Below are 17,362 nucleotides of genomic sequence, written 5' to 3'. Positions count from 1 at the left end.
CTGTCACTGCCACTGTTCTGGAATCCCGAGTGTCCTAACATTTACCATTCACATCAGAATAAAAGGCCTTCGGGAAATAACCTCCATCATTTTTTGGATTCATTTTTATGTTTGCCATTGTTAACTGTAGTTTGTTATAACAATACTGTAGCTACACAACTACAAATTTCAAATCTGTATCTGCTCATATGTGCTATTCAAGTGCAAATAAGTTTTAGTAAGTCACACGTAGTACAAAAAAAACTGGTAAAATCCCATAATGAAGTATTACTCATGTATTGGTTTTAAATTTATTTTACATTAATTAAAATGGAGCAGGAAAGTTAACTGAGAATTGATATAGGAAATTTCAGGTACAGAGTTTCTGAGAGGTGAAAGAAACAAGTGGGGGGAACTTCTGAAAGCTAACACGCTAAACATTTTAAACTGGGAAAACTCTGTTTGGTATTATTTTTATGGAACATGTTTAATGTGTAAAAAGGATCAAAGGTAAGTGAGATTCACAAAGAAATAGGTACTGTATTAATAAATAAAGAGTTCCTTTCAACATTTATTTCCTAACAGTTAACATTTATACTGTGAAATACCTAGAACATATTCTTCAAAAATGCTTTAACGTGAGGCTTTCACATGGAAAAGTAGTGTTTTAAAAATATGTTTGTCACAGTAAAGTCTTCTTAACCACTTGCCGCCGTCATTATACGGTGGCAGGTTGGCACCATATCGCAAACTGTCATAGCTGTACATCGGTCCCTTTAAGCAGGATAGTGAGGGGGTGCACTGTGGGGTGCCAATGCTTGTGACCGGCGGTCATGATGACCGCCGGCCATGAGCAATCGCGGGCACGAGAGGCAGAACAGGGACGTGTGTGTGTAAACACACACGTCCCTGTTCTGTAAGGAGAGGAGATGCAGATCGTGAGTTCCTACAAGCTGAGAACCACGATCTGTTATCTCCTATAGTGAGTCCCCTCCCCCCACAGTTAGAACACAAACTAGGAAACACGGTTAAACACTTGATCGCCCCCTAGTGTTAACCCCTTCCCTGCCAGTGACATTTACACAGTAGTCAGTGCATTTTTATAGCATTAATCGCTGTATAAGTGCCAATGGTCCCAAAAATGTGTCAAAAGTGTCCGCCATAATGTTGCAGTCCCAATAAAAATCGCAGATCACCATTACTAGTAAAAAAAAAAAAATAATAAAAATGCCATAAATCTATCCCTTATAACATTTACGCAAACCAATCAATATCCACTAATTGCGATTTTTATTACCATCGGCCATCGGCCTAAACTGAGGGAAAACATTGTTTTTTAAGAAACAATTTGGGAATATTTCTTATAGCAAAAATTACAAAATATTGTGTTTTTATATTAAAATACTCGCTCTTTTTTGTTTATAGCACAAAAAATAAAAACCGCAGAGGTGATCAAATACCACCGCGCAATTTTCAGTTAAATTGACACAGTGCCGTATCGGAAAAAATGGCCTGTTCATTGAGCAGCCAAATCTTCTGGGGCTAAAGTATTCACGTCTCATTCTATTGCATATCCTAAAAATAAGAGGATCATTCCTCATTTTAGGACAGTAGGCAGAGTCATACAAAAACATTTCTTTTTGTCCCTCTGGCTGGATGCATGTCAAGAATTTCAGGTTAACAGTGCAAATATAGCCTAATAGTCTAGAGCCATTTATTCCAAAATATATACAGTTGTTTTAGTCTATCTGGCTATCATCAGGCCAGTGTATGTAAACCATGGCTTTTATGGTGTAGAGCTTGGGACCCAACATGTCAGTATAACCATACAGGTTATGGTAGGATGGAATTAAAACAGCCAAAAAGCCATCACCTTAATAAAGTGTAGCTAGTTGCTTAGCTAAGAATGCAGAATTAGAAAAACACTGACTGCAGCTGCTCTCTGTAGCTGCTGCCCTGTCATGCTGAACTTTTTACCAGCTATATCAGCAAAAGGAGGGAGCTGCTGAGCAGGAAAAGTTCAATCTATAGACTGAGCCAGGTAGCACTGCACTGTGGGAACTGTAGTCCAGAGGAGAGAGACTCTACTATAATAAAAGTTTTTCACCTGCATTTCCCAGAGGAAGATCACCAGGAGGGGGGAAAAGTTGAATTTTTTCAAGCTTTGGAGGACACAGCTTCCTACTGCTATGAGTGAGCCCAGAGAGTGCACATTGCTGTGCAGTGTGCACCACCACTTCTGCATAATGACAGCCTGAACAGAATCCAGAATGCTGGTTCCAGGTGTTCTAACAGACAGGATCATTTGCGTGCAGAGCAGAGAGTGAACTAATAGCTGTGTGTGACTGGATGGTGAGCTGCAATATTGCTGGAGCTGGTGACCTGTTCCTGTGAGGGTTTACTATCTGCTGCTAGAAAGTCTGAACCATTTAGGAACTGATCATACATCCATATAGTAGCCTTATAGCTGCCTGCAGGCTTGACTGAGACTATTCTCATGTGCACCAAGAGTACAACTGGGCCCGATGCTAGCTGGCTAAAGAATTAGAACTTAAGACTGCTCCTTTACAGCTGCTACACAGAGGCTCTTACCTATTTCATATGTTAAGTGGTATCTCTCAGAGGCTATTGCACCAAACCCTAGCCATTCCTTAAGAGTACAATGTAGACTAGTTATAGTATTGGTATTCACATTGCAATTAATGCTTATATGCACTGTTTATTGCTGACTTTGCTGATTCCTGCGGTAATCACAGTCTAGTGGTACAGAACTCTATTCTAAGTCACCTTGGCACAATGATTACACTGGACTGTGTCTGAAAATACCTTCCCTGTCTTCATTTACAGGCATACCCCTTCTTCTAAGTACACAATGTGGTTTATTTACTAAAGCTTGAAAGAGCAAAATCAGGCTCAATTCTGCACAGAAACCAAATGAGCTTCCAGCTTTTATTACCAGGATTAATCGAATAATCTGGGGTTAGAAGCTCATTGGTTTCTATACAGAAGTGAGCCTGATTTTGTGCTTTCAAGCATTAGTAAATAAACCTCATTGTGTACTTAAAAGTGGGGTATGCCTGTATGCGCAAACCACCATTTATTCTAAGCCCTACTATGCATTTAAATGGCATATTTCACAGACCAAATGGGACTAAATAAAAGAATGTCAGTTTAACAAAGGATCCTACCAGGCCCAATATTCTTAAACTAACACTAAAAAATAAAAACATATAAGTTAAACTTTGTACTGTATTTAATGACAATGGCTTTACCTTGTCTTAGAGACATTTGTTTCTTGAATTTTTTATCATTATTACTAAAATATCTCTGCAGTGATGACCTGGTGTACCATCAGCCTGTTTAAAAGGCAACTCAAGAAGCAAAATTTAAAAGCAGCGTAACGATAGCATTGCATAAATTACACTTACCTTAATGCCACCACTGCACCTTTCTCCCTCAGAAGAGTCCTAGTGCTGAAAAATGCAGACTGTTCATTTCTGCCTACATTCCCCTAAATTTCTGAGCTATCCAACATACTCTTTGGTTTATGCTTACATCACTCTGAATACTGTTGCTATTCAACAGATTTATTGGTTAAAGTTTGCATTAACCTGGATACCTAAGATATTTAATAAACTTGGTGGCTTATAGCTATATCACCTGAAACGTCTGAGCTACCCAACAAATGAGGATTGAGCCTGCATTACCCTCGATATTTAGACCCCTTTCACACTGAGGCGGCTTTCAGGTGTTTTAGCACTAAAAATAGTGCCTGAAAAGTGCCTCTCATGCCTTTCCAGTGTGAAAGCCTGAGTACTTTCACACTGAGGCATTGTGCTTGGGGTAAACACCACTCCCAAAATGCCCTGCTCATTGAAATGAATAGGCAGAGCTGCCGAAGCGCCTGCAAAGTGATTAAGCTGTGCTTTTAACCCGCTAGTGGCCAAAAAGCACAGCTAAAGCAACCGGAAAACACAGCTAAAACTAACAGCACTTTACTGCCAACAGTCCCCCACCCCAACGTGAAGGTACCCTTAAGCTAACCAAAAGACTAGTTTATTTATTACACCTATATAGCCCTGAATATCTGAGCTAGCCAGCAGACTTGTTTGTTTATACCTACATCACCCAGGATATCCAAGTGGTTCAACATATTTGTTAGTTTCATCACCTACATCAACCTAGATATCAAATCTATTCAACAGATTTGTTGGTTTATGCCAACATAACTCTGGATATCTGATTTATCCAGCAGACCTATTGGCTTAACCATACTTTGCCCTGGATACCTAAGCTATAAATCAAACTTTTATGATCCGAAGAATGGAGGAATATAATGAGCAACTTCTTCTCCAGGCAAAAGAACAACACAGAACAGCAAAACTTTCCTGGTGCATTTACTGTAAGTACTGTAATAACAGAAAATATATACTATATGGCCAAAAGTTTCTGGACACTGGAAAGGCACTGTTAATGCTTCAGCATAAAAGACACTCAAAATAACTACAGGTGGCCCCCGGGTCAAAAACAAGATAGGGACTGTAGGTTTGTAAGACGGAACAGGTAAATTTTTTAAATATAACTCCAGCCCAAAAACATATTTTTAAGCTTTTTGAATAGCATAGGGAAGGGTTAACACTCCTGTAATATTTGTTTTTCTGTCTGTGCCCCTGTTCAGAACATTTAACCTCACTTTCTGTCCCAATGACAATTGGATTTTGAAAATTTGGGGTTGTTGTGGAAAAAAGGCCTGCTGATAAAGCATCAGTGGATACACATTTTTCCCATAGTAACCCTTATAGGAGTGAATTTACCTTTTTAGGGGTAGGTTTTAATTTCCTGTTGTCTCCCTCTGTTTGTAAGTAGGAGTCGTTTGTAAATCGGATGTTTGTAACTAGGTGACCACCTGTATATGGTAACATGACTGTACCCCATGCACAAAACCAGGTTTATAAAGACATAGTTTGATTAGTTCTGTGTTATGGAACTTGAGTGGCCTGCACCAGCCCTAAACCCTACTGAACACCTTTAAAATAACTTAACAAGCTGATATTGTGAGCCAGATCGCCTAATTCAATATCGTTACCTGACCTGAACTCTTCTGTAGGAATGAGTAACAATTACACAGACGCACTTCCATATTTTATGGAAAACCTTCTCAGAAGAGTAGAGGAAGTTATAGCTGTGATGGGTGAGCCAAATCCATACTAATGCTAAATATTTTGGAATGGAATTTCCAACAAGCTTATATTATTGTAACGGTCAGATGTCAACAAACTCTTAGCCATGTAGTGTAAAAGTTTTTAATTCCTAGTTACCATTTTGCAATGGTGGTTAGGCCTCTAAAGAGATCATGGCAAAGACCGCTACCATCAAAGTATTTTGTTTGGTTGTATATTCATAGTAAATGTTTATTCTTTCACTTATTTTAAACACTTTCTAGAACGTCAGTGCTGTGAGCTATGCTCAATAAGACATCAAACATGAGAATGAAAGCAATTGAATCATCATGACTGTACTGGTGACTGACACAGTAAGGTCCTCCTTTCTCCTTTAGTTCATTGTAAATTATCCCATGATTGAACAAAGCCACTTAGATGAAGAAGTCCTATAAACTGCAGTCAATCTGAAGGAATTGTACCATGGAGAACAATGAGGTTGCTACATCAAAATTCAAACATCAGCAATGCAGTGAAGGTATAGACTGCAAACTGGCTCATTCCTTTTGTACCTTCCTTCAAAACAAGTTTAAAAAGCCATGAGGAATAATTCTTCCAAAGTTGATTGTGCTAGTAGAAAAAAAAAATTGGAGATGAAAATAAAATGATCACTTTAGAAGTTTCCAAAGTCCATGAATTTTAGCTTATATAAAGTCACTATTAGGCTACAGAGAAGATAAAGTCAGTAGCTTAGGGGCATTGCTTTTCTTCAATCGCTGTGTCAATATTCCGAGGACAACTGAAGATAAAGTTCATCAGTCCTGTCCGCAGTAGCCTCCCCATATGTGAGTCAAATGGTTTATACCAGCAGAAGATCACACACCGCTACCATCACTTTTAAGGCCATTTGGCTTGTGGAATAGTTGTGGACTGTTGGTTTAAATAGAAATACTTCCTTTATTTTTGCTCATCTGAGTATGTTAAAGATTGATCCTGTGTGATTTAAACAGAAATGTTATGTTAAGCATAAAGTCTCAAGGGTTGGTGCACTAATGTTAATGTAATTGGTTCATAGAATGAAAATAATAAAGGATGGTTTAGCATTTTTACATACATGCTAATATTTATAGTGTTAGATATTAGTGGCATGCGGGTACTATGCTTGCAGGCATTATATAGCACAATCTCAGAGTTAGCAGGAATAGATTACAGCTGAATCTATATCGGGTTATGCCTAAGCAAATATTATACAACAATGGGTTCTATCAGCTAGGGGTAAAGAAGGTGTCTATGTGTGTTTATAAATAAAAAATATGGCGTTTAAAAAAAAAAAGAAAAGAAGTATACTCACCTATAGTAGGTGGATGCCACATCGATCTGATGCTGTATCTGTCCACCGCCATCTCTGCACTGAGAACCAAGCAATCAAACTGTTCACTCAGTTCAGCCCTCCTCTCTGAGCAGAGAGCAGTGACTGTCAGTCATCAGCTCTCCACAGTGTTCCTCCAGCTCTCACTGGAGCGCCGTATTTACAATGTGCTTTAGCTGTGATAGGGAAAGCATAAAGCAGGGGTAGGCAACCATTCAGAGGTTGAGAGTTACCTGGACAACATGTAGGAATTCAAACATTACCGCAGATCTTTGGAAAGGGTTCTGTGACCCCCCCTAACAGTAGTGTCATATGTCCCCCCAAAGCAAGGTCCTCTGCGCCATCATAGCAGTGTCCTCTGCCATCACCCTCGAATGTAGTGTCCTCTGCCTCCATCTCTAGGCCCATCTGACCCCCATAGCAGTGTCCCCTGCAACCCTCTCTCCCCACTGTTGTGTCTTCTGCTACCCCATAGCAGTTTTCTCTGACATCCACCCCCCACAGTAGTGTGCTCTACTCCCCCATAGCAGTGTCCTGTGCACCAACTCCCCCCCTCACACACAGTAGTGTCCCCTGCCCCCACTCTGAAGTGCCCCCCATAGCAATGTCCACTGCAACCCCCCTACACTGATGTCCTCTCTGACCCCTCCCCCCACATTAGTGTCCTCTCCTCTGCCCACCCCCCTCAAAGCACTATCCTCTGCTTCTCCCCCACCCCAATAGTGTCCTCTGCCCCTCTGTTGCTGTTTTCTCTGTCACCCCCAAAGAAAAAAGTGTTCACAACACACAGTTCTAGGTAGCACCCTTCTACCTTACAGCAACTGTACATCACAGAGAGGCAGCACAGTGCTGGATGGTGGGTGGGACTGGGAGCTGCTTTAGTTAACTTTTCATGTTAACAAGCTGATGATTGGGTGCTAGCAACCAATCACCTGCTGATTAACTTTCAAAGTTAACTAAGGATGCTCCCTGTCCCACCCACCACCCAGCACTGTGCTGCCTCCCACTCCATTCTGCTAGTGAAGGGAGAACGTGCCAGCGGAAACAGGGAAAACGGCTCGGCACAGACATGATAGTGATCTACCTGTCAGCTTCTCACGATTGACAGGTAGATCGTGATAGATGGGTTGTCTACCTGGGCATAGGGAATGTGTTGATAAAATGCCTAGTGAGAGATTAGTAAGATTTGTGGGCATTGGAAGGTCTGTTAATGTAGGTAAAAGCCTTTAGTAAATGTCATGTAGATAGTAAGATGCTGTGTATCTTGAAAAATTTGAGGTGGTGACACAAAAGGGTTTTTGCCCTTTTTCATCCTCTGTTACATTTTAATGCTGCTGATACACTGCAGCCTTTTTCAACCTCTCTCTGTTCACATGCACTACAGTGATAACAGGCTTGATGTGTTTTTCACAGGGCATGTATTTTTTTTTTACACACTTCCTTTTTTAAAGCACACTTTTTATGAAAAACAAAAGGTCCGCTCTATTAAAAGCCCCCACACCCATAGTCAAAACCCTACCAATGCAATTTAAAAATAAAGCTGTTGGGTATTGCAGCTTAAATTGAGATTAAGCACTAAAGCTGAAATGAAACAGTTTGGGATGTTGCTGCTGTTTTTAGGCGAGACTAAATGTAAAAGTTACAAAGAGCAATTGCACATTCAAAATTTGTGATGTTGTGCCAGAATACGGCGTCGCTGACGCTGTCTGCAAAAATTGTACTGTCCCGTACCGCCACATACAGCTTAAAAGCATCTCCCAAATATGTAATTTAAAGGATATACTTCTATACAGTGCTTTTTTTTTTGCTTAAATGTTATGACAGTACCCAGCTCTCCAATCTCCAGCTCTCTATTACCCTTGAAAATGGCTATAATTTAGTATCCAGATTTTACCCACATAGATGTACTGTAGGTTTATGCAACGAAGTTTGGGTTTCATGGATTTCAAAAAGGATTCGAAGAATCCTGCTGCAAACATGGGCAGATTGGCTCATCCATGGTGGACAAAAAATAGAAACCTAATATTAATAGTGTTATCAAAATTTCCACTTACTGAGGCATGGTGCCTCAGCACTGGCCCAAGAGTGCCACTATGGTAAATACAGCCCATTTATTGGCGCGTTGCTGTGCCAGTGAAAACTGCAGATTTATTTTCTTACTATCATGTTGTAACAACTGAAGGGAAGTATCATACTGGGATCACAAGCTTTCTCTAGTCTATCCCATGCTAAAAAATGGACTAGAGTTAGATTTTTATGCAATGAGAGATAGAGGCAAAAAGTATTTCATACAATGCTTAGAATAGTATATCTGTACAGTTCATACTATAGCTCCCACGTGCAATTCATTAAAAAAAAATCAGCAATTTATATTCCTCCTCCTTTTCTTTGTATTTCCAAAACAGAGGTATAGAAGACATGAACGCTAGCTAAAATTCTGTAGCATGTAGTATTCTGCAGTAATAAAACACATTGGATACACGCACAGATCAGGTTTTTACATTTTGTGCAAAAAGTGACACAGCTGAACAGAGCCATACAAAGGATCAGAAATGTTCCCTTTCTTCAGCATTTTTACATATAAATATGATAATTCTGAAAATTTTCTTTAACCATGGGGTAACATTTTTCAAGTGATTTCTTTATCATGATGAGTGAGCAGGTGTGATGTTTATTTTTGTCCCCTTACACAGCCATGGATCATTTTTATAATGCATACATTTACCAAATCAACAAAGCAAATCTTTTGTTAATATGCACATTTAAGCTCTACAAAATGAGACGTCTAAGCCCATCACAGGTGTACACAAACAATATGACCAGTGCCAAGAAAAATCATACCAGATTATGTGGTAGTTGTCATCAAATATCAGGATGAAAGTAGGACACATAGATGTACAACATAAATCATGTCATGAAGGAATAGTCTCCAACTTTCTTAACAAGACAATGCAGGACAACAATGATGTGTGCTAACCCATAGCAACACATCCGACTTTTATTAGTTTGGGGCTGTCAGTATTATGAAATGTGTTAACATATATAACTAAATAACACGTTCCACTTGGTTATGGATGTGTCCATTGCCCCTTGCCTTATTTATAAGCCAGTGCCTGTTAGTGAGCAACATCAAATAACAGTAACAAACTTCATTGTTATTCTTTGGTATAATCAAAATACACATTATTTTCTTTAAAAATAACAAACATATTATACTTACCTGCTTTGTACAGTGGATTTGCACAGAGCAGCCCGGGTCATCCTCTTCTCCAGTCCCTCTTCTGTGCTTCTGGCCCCTCCCTCCTGCCCCCACAGCAAGAAGCTTGCTATGGGGGCACCCAAACTGAGTCACAGCTCCCTGTGTCCATTCAGAGCACACATAACCACAGTGGGGAGTGGTTAGAACATCTGTCAGAAATTTATCGTGGCAAGGTCCCCACTGGGAAGATTATGTCCATTTTCTGTCTTAAGCCAGCCATAGACCGACCAAAGTTCAGAGGATTCAGATGGAATTGGCTGAATTTTGATCCATGTATGAGCGGGACATCCATTGACCTCAGTACAACCAGCCTGTTGGATATTTTTCATGCGATCACTATAGGGGCCAGCAGTGGTCATTGAATTTTGACAGCAGGCAAACCTCCTGCTGTCAGAATACAATAGCTCAGCGGGGAGAGATTCTCCCATAAACACTGAATACACCAGTATAAGAGTCATTTAGCAAAAAATGTCAGCCTTTGGAACCTTTTTATTTTATTTTTGAGCAAAAAAGTCATTAACAAAATGTAAAAGCTATGTCACTAATACCTCCAGACATGATATCAAAAAGCCAAAGTTTTGCCAAGGCAAAGTTTGGGATGAGGTTTGGGTTTGTATTGGGCAGATTTGAGTACAATGTAGTGGATAGCCGTTGCTCATGCTCAACTCAGTCTCAAGAGCCAATGATTTGAAGGAATGGATAACTGCTCACAGCAGCTGCTTTGTCAGTGTGTGTTGGAAACTGTCTTGGAGAGCTGACAGTTTTGTGTAAGGAGGGTCACTAATATTTAATTACTAAAAAAATCTTTTAATTATTACTTTTTATTTTGGTATTAGTTCATTTTACCCAGTACAGTGCCTGGCATCCTGTTTCTTTTTTTCTTTTGTTTGAACTAGATTGCTTAATAAAACCTATAAATGGGCAGAATTTAAAGCGGAGGTTTCCCCCAGAATTCATTTTTTTTTAAAAAGCCAGCAGCTACTAATAGTGCAGCTGCTGACTTTTAAAAAATGGACACATACCTGTCCAGCGTGCCCGAGCTGTCGGCAGTCGAGACCGAGCTGTCGCTCATCCCTCGGCTGCTGCCGCCGCCATCCTCGGTGAGGGAATCAGGAAGTGAAGCGTTGCAGCTTCACTGCCTGGTTCCCTACTGCGAATGCGCGATTTGCGCGGCGCACCGTAACTGGTCCCCGCTCTCTACTGGTAACAGTGTGTTTCCCAGAAGACAGCGGGGGGGCGGGGGGAGGAAATGGCGTGACTCCCATGGGAGTCTATGCCCGGAAGTGGGTGCAAATACCTGTCTTGGGTATCTGCACCCCCCTGAAAGATGCCAAATGTGACACCGGAGGGGGGGAGGGTTCCGAAAATCAGAAGTTCAATTTTTGGGTGGAACTCAAACCCCAGATAGACTTCAGTTAGGTTCGCTAAAAGGTTTGTGAACCAAACCCAGGCAGATTTGCTCATCCCTTGTCAAGGTAAACAAATGTCATGGTATCTTCTATATAGCAGTAAAAAATATATTTTAATCCAGGTATTTTTTTCTAGTAAATTTGATGCCAGGTTTCTCTAGCACACGTTTGCAAGCTTATTTTTGTAAAGTTGCAAATTAGAGACAGAAATCTAGAATGTAGATCTATGGCTACTACAATTCCCTATATAACATTTCTGAAAAACAGTAAGGATTTTATGAGCTGGTATTTATGTAATTTTCCCTAGCCACTATAGAGGATGTACCACATGCAGTTGTACATGCCATACTGTAAGAACTGCTACTGTATCTGACTGCTCCATGAGTTCCAAGCATACAAAAACCACAAGTACAGTATGGACATTTCCCAGCCTAACCCCACCTTACAATGATTTATTAGTAAAATAATATTTTTAAACACTATACTATGTTTCTATTCCTGTCTAACTGTAAAGTACAATGGGCCAGATTCACAGAACAGATACGACGGTGTATCTCCTGATACACCGTCGTATCTGTTGTTCTATCTATGCGGCTGATTCATAGAATCAGTTCCGCATAGATAGCCCTAAGATCCGACAGGTGTAATTGACTTACACCGTCGGATCTTAGGATGCAGTACCTCGGCCGCCGCTGGGTGGAGTTTGCGTCGTATTCCAGCGTCGGGTATGCAAATTAGCAGTTACGGCGATCCACAAAGGTTTTTCCCGTCGTTACGTCGGCGCAAGTCTTAGTTTCCCGTCGCAAAATTAGGGGTACTTTAACATGGTGTAAAATTACTCCACCATGTTAAAGTATGCCCGTCGTTCCCGCGTCGCTTTTGATTTTTTTTTTTCCCGGCGTAAGTACGTTACACACGTCGCGATTCACAAACACGTCGCGCCGCCGTAATTTCGCGCAAAGCACATCAGGAAAATTGCGAACGGAGCATGCGCAGTACGTCCGGCGCGGGAGCGCGCCTAATTTAAATGGTACCCGCCCCATTTGAATTGGGCGGGCTTGCGCCGGACCTGTTTACGATACACCGCCGCAAGTTTACAGGTAAGTGCTTTGTGGATCGGGCACTAACACTGAAAACTTGCGGTGGTGTAACGTAAACGGGTTACGTTACACGGCCGCAATTCTATGTGAATCTGGCCCAATACTCTTATCTTTTTCATTAGGTTTGTTAAAGCAAAACATAGGTTCATTTTTCAAGCACATCTAACAAGTAAGCATATTACTAGCCATATTGAACAATTAGGCTTCATGTACACTGCTGCTGGTAAACAGACGTTTAGGAGCAATTGGGCATTTTTTTCAGCTGCCCCTGAACTCTCCTCTATGTCATCCTATCAGCACATTGAGTTTACTGTAGAAGCATTTAGAAGCATGCAAAAAAAAAAAGCATTCAGGACAGATGTTCAGAGACATTTGAAAAACAGCTTGTAAACAGCGGTTACTCGCATTTCATTTATAGGCGTTTTTAATGGAGGTACATTTCTGACCATTTTCAATGCAAAAAACGCTTCTAAATGCAAATGCAGCATGTAAACGCGGAACAATGGATGTTTATAAACTTTGGTTACTAGCTGTCAAGTTCCATCGTTCAGGAGAGGTTTTAAAACGTCCCGTGTACATGGAGCCTAAAACTTTCATTGGGCCAAGCATAGCCAGACTCGAACCGTTACTGGTATTACCAAAACCAAGATTACGTTTTAATCACAATTGAATCCAGTGCTCTAGTACGACATCCTAGTTAACAGGGAATATGAAATAATATATACAAAACAGGTCTTCCTTGTGACATCAAAAGCAATTTATTTATTTTCACTAAAAAGTAGAACAATTTTAGATACAATTTAGTGCACCAAAATGTGTTATTAATCAATTGAGAAGTAATACAAGGTAGGAGAAGTTTGATCAACATAACATATTTAAAGTGTTTGTAAAGTCATTATGTGACTTTACATGTATGTAGATATGCAGCCATTAACAAAACTGCATGTGTTTGTTAGAAAAGAAAAGGCTAAATACCGTTTCTGACACTGCAGCTGTGCTTTTACCTGATCCCCTGTGCTGGCCAGCCTTGATTTACGGAGAGAAGCAGGAGGGGCCAAGATTCCCCTGTGACATCAGCTGGCCAGCAGTGGGGAATCTCCGCCTTTCTTGCTTCTCTCCATAGATCAGACTGGCCAGTACAGAGGATCACATGACCGCAGAGCTGCAGTGTCAAACGGTATTTAGCCTTTTAATTTCTAACAAACACATACAGTTGCATATCTGCATTAGATACATTGAAACATGCTGCATTATGCAGCAGAATAAAGGCTGGGGGGAGGAAACACTCTCATGCTTACAGGGAGGGAGGGGGGAAAGACTGTCAGCAGAGAACAGGAGAGCTGCGGATGAGGAGGCACATAGACTGACCACAGTATTCAAGGCTCAGCAAAGATTATTATCATGGTCAGCAGAGGCAGGGGGACACAGGAACTGGCAGGATCAACCAGGTTTATTACAAGTTAGGAAGTGAAGAATTGCACAGCACAAGCACTGTGCTGTTATGCATGCCTTAAAGAAACATCTTATGTTTTGTATTTATTTTTTAGGGTTACAAACACTTTAAGTAATCAAGTAATTAAAGCGGGAGTTCACCCAATTCGTTATTTTTTTCTATTTTCCCCTTAGCTTCATGCTCGTTTTGTCTATGGGAATCGGCTATTTGTTTTAAAATATTATCCGTACTTACCCGTTTTCGAGATGCATCTTCTCCATCGCTTCCGGGTATGGGTCTTCGGGAGCGGGCGTTCCTTCTTGATTGACAGTCTTCCGAGAGGCTTCCGACGGTCGCATCCATCGCGTCACTCGTAGCCGAAAGAAGCCGAACGTCGGTGCGGCTCTATACTGCGCCTGCGCACCGACGTTCGGCTTCTTTCGGAAAATCGTGACGCGATGGATGCGACCGTCAGAAGCCTCTCAGAAGACTGTCAATCAAGAAGGAACGCCCAGTCCCGCAGCCCATACCCGGAAGCGGCGGAGAAGATGCATCTCGTAAACGGGTAAGTACGGATCATATTTTAAAACAAATAGCCGATTCCCCTAGACAAAACGAGCAGGAATCTAAGGGGAAAATGTGTTCGCTATGGGTGAACCTCCGCTTTAAGTAATTGTATGGGGCAATAAAAATGAAAGCAACCAAATTTGTATAAAGTGGTGACTGATTGGTCTGCCTATCATTACTGCTTCTTCACTCTTGAATGCCCCATCAGGTTGGTTATTAGTGAAAAAGTCTATTTGCTGGTCACCTTTTCATTACAAATTTGAATTTCCAAATCCTCCAAAGTAAAAATCTGTATTTTTGCCAGAAAATGATTTAGAACACCAAACATTATATATATATATTTAGCAGAGACCCTAGAGAAAAAAATGGCGGTCATTGCAATATTTTATGTCACATGGTATTTGTGATGGGGTTTTTCAAATGCTATTTTTTTGGGAGGGGGATATACTTTAACCCCCCTGGCGGTATTCCCGAGTCTGACTCTGGGTTACATTTCTGTGCTGCGATCGGTAACCCCGAGTCAGACTCGGGCTCGCCTCGCTGAATCCACAACTAGAAAACAGCGATAATAAATTATAATCACTTGCAGAATTGTGCGATAGCGATTTGTGGGGAAATTCGTCATAAAAAAATAAGTAAGTAATGACAGCGACAATTCTGCAACTGAGCAAATTTCAGTGATTTTGAGTTGATTACATTATTGAATAATTTTTATTATAATTATATTATTATTTGTTATAATTATTTATTATATTATAATTTATAATTTTGTTTTTAAAAAAAAGTCATACCCGGTATGCCTACTAGACTCTTGTTTGGACAGATTTAAGTGAGTTATTACTAAGAATTACAGGCCTACAGTATAAAACGCCAAATTTCCTTGCAAATAATGGTACCGCTTTCAGCACCTTTTTTTCTGAAATAATCATACCGCCAGGTAGGTTAACCTCCCTGGCGGTATGATTCTGTCAGAAAAAACATGCTAAAAGCGGTACCATTATTTGCAAGGAAATTTGGCGTTTTATATTGTAGGTCTGTAATTTTTAGAAATAACTCACTTAAATCTGACCAAACAAGATTCTAATAGGCATCCCAGGTATGACATTTTTTTAAAAACAAAATTATAAATTATAATATAATAAATAATTATAAATAATTATAACAAATAATAATATAATTATAATAAAAATTATTCAATAATGTAATCAAATCAAAATCACTGAAATTTGCTCAGTTGCAGAATTGTTGCTGTCATTATTTTTTTTTTTTTTATGACGAATTTCCCCACAAATCGCTATCGCACAATTCTGCAAGTGATTATAATTTATTATCGCTGTTTTTTAGCTGATCTAAAACTATTTTTGACATAAAGGGACACTTTTGGTTGCTATGGACAATCTACAGTTTGCAGGGAGAAAGAAACGTTTTTATTATATAAAATGACATGCATGACACAGGACAGACCACTAGGGACAGGGGGTGTGTGTTTTTTTTACATACAGTACTGTAATCTATAAGATTACAGTATACTGTATGTAAGGTGTTTGTTTACTTTTTTGAATTTGGCGCCGTTCTCCGTCCCCGTGCGTCGTAACGTCGCAGGGAACGGAGATCGGCGTCACACGGAGGCACTGTGTGAATCGAGCGAGGTCCCGCTCGCTCACACAGCGCGGTGGCATCGCTGGATCCAGGGACAAGGTAAGTAACTTGTGCCTGTGGATCTAGCGAGGCGATCCCGAGTCTGACTCGGGGTGTCCGCTCGCAGCAGGAAAATCTAACCCCGAGTCAGACTCGTGAAGACCGCCAGGCAGGTTAATGAATGTAAAAGAAAAAAACAGTAAAGTTAGCTCAGTTTTTTTGTATAATGTGAAAGATTATATTACACCAAGTAAAAAGGTACCTAACATGTCATGCTTTAAAACTATGCACGCCTGTGGAATTGTGACAAACTACGGTACTTAAAAATCTTAATTAGTCAGGTTTAAAAAAATTTACAGGTTACCTGTTAAAAGTTGCAGAGGAGTTCTAGTGCTAGAATTATTTCTCTCACTCTAACAAGCATTGCCATACCTCACATGTGTGGTTTGAACACAGTTTTTTTTTTTAAATCAAAAGATGTTTATTGGTATAGACAATGTAAATCACAAACTACACAATACACTGTTATACATATTTCTGGATACCAGTATAAACATTTCGACATTGCCAGCAGAAGGGAGAGAGACATTTCCCCACAAAAGAGATGCATGGAGAGTTCCACCCAGCAAAACAACCCGCCCCTCGTGCAAGACAAAAATTGCAATTAAACATCTTGTATTAATTTTTTTACATCAACATACATAGAAGTACGAAACATATATAAACAGTGCCCTTCTGGGGCGGAACTAAGCACGACCTAGGTGATACAAATACCAACTTGTCTGTCTCCCCCTTTTTTTTTTTACCTTTTTCTCTCACTTTTTCCCAAGATCAATTAACACTACCACCTAAAACATATACAGTGAGGCCTGACTGCAAAAGGTAAAGGCCGGAGAAGGGAGGATGTCGGGAGAGGGGGTAAACGAATGAGGGAGGGGGGGGGGGCAGAAACCCAGATCTCAGTGGTCTCCAAACTACCATGGATTTCCATAGGTTCAATGCGGTAAGGCATTATCCCATCAACAATCTATCCATGATAAGTTGTGGGGGCCCTAGTCCCGGAACATTGAGCCAGGGTTGCCACATAGAATAAAATTTTCGTGACGCATTTCTGTGTTGGTAGGTAATTTTTTCCCTGATCAGCAATCTATTAACATCATCCGTCCATTGCTTGTTTGTCGGTACCCTAGGAGATATCCAGAGCCTCGCAATCGCCGTTCTAGCTATGTATAGCAGGCGGAGTATTGCAGTGTGGCCATTAGGCGAAAGCGATGGAATCTCCAGAGCACCGAGTAGACATATAATCGGATCTTGCGGGATTGGCACTTGGTATGCCTGGGAAATGGTGGTTACAACAAAGTTCCAATAACGGAACAATTTCGGACATTTCCACAGCATATGTAGCAAATCCCCTTCTTGTGCACTACATTTTGGACAAAGGGGAGAGTCC

The 17,362-nt window shown here is 40.5% G+C and overlaps 1 protein-coding gene across 7 annotated transcripts in view; it reads right to left on the bottom strand.

The window, feature by feature from the left end:
- The window catches only part of LOC120931668 (collagen alpha-1(VII) chain-like), a 495,674-nt gene that overhangs the window by 216,336 nt on the left and 261,976 nt on the right, over positions 1-17,362 (bottom strand). The gene's annotated exons all lie outside the window — the stretch shown is intronic.

This window comes from Rana temporaria, chromosome 3, assembly GCF_905171775.1.
Source record: "Rana temporaria chromosome 3, aRanTem1.1, whole genome shotgun sequence".
Taxonomy (NCBI): domain Eukaryota; kingdom Metazoa; phylum Chordata; class Amphibia; order Anura; family Ranidae; genus Rana; species Rana temporaria.
Note: the sequence above shows the minus strand (reverse complement) of the source record. Positions and strands in the feature narration are given on the sequence as shown.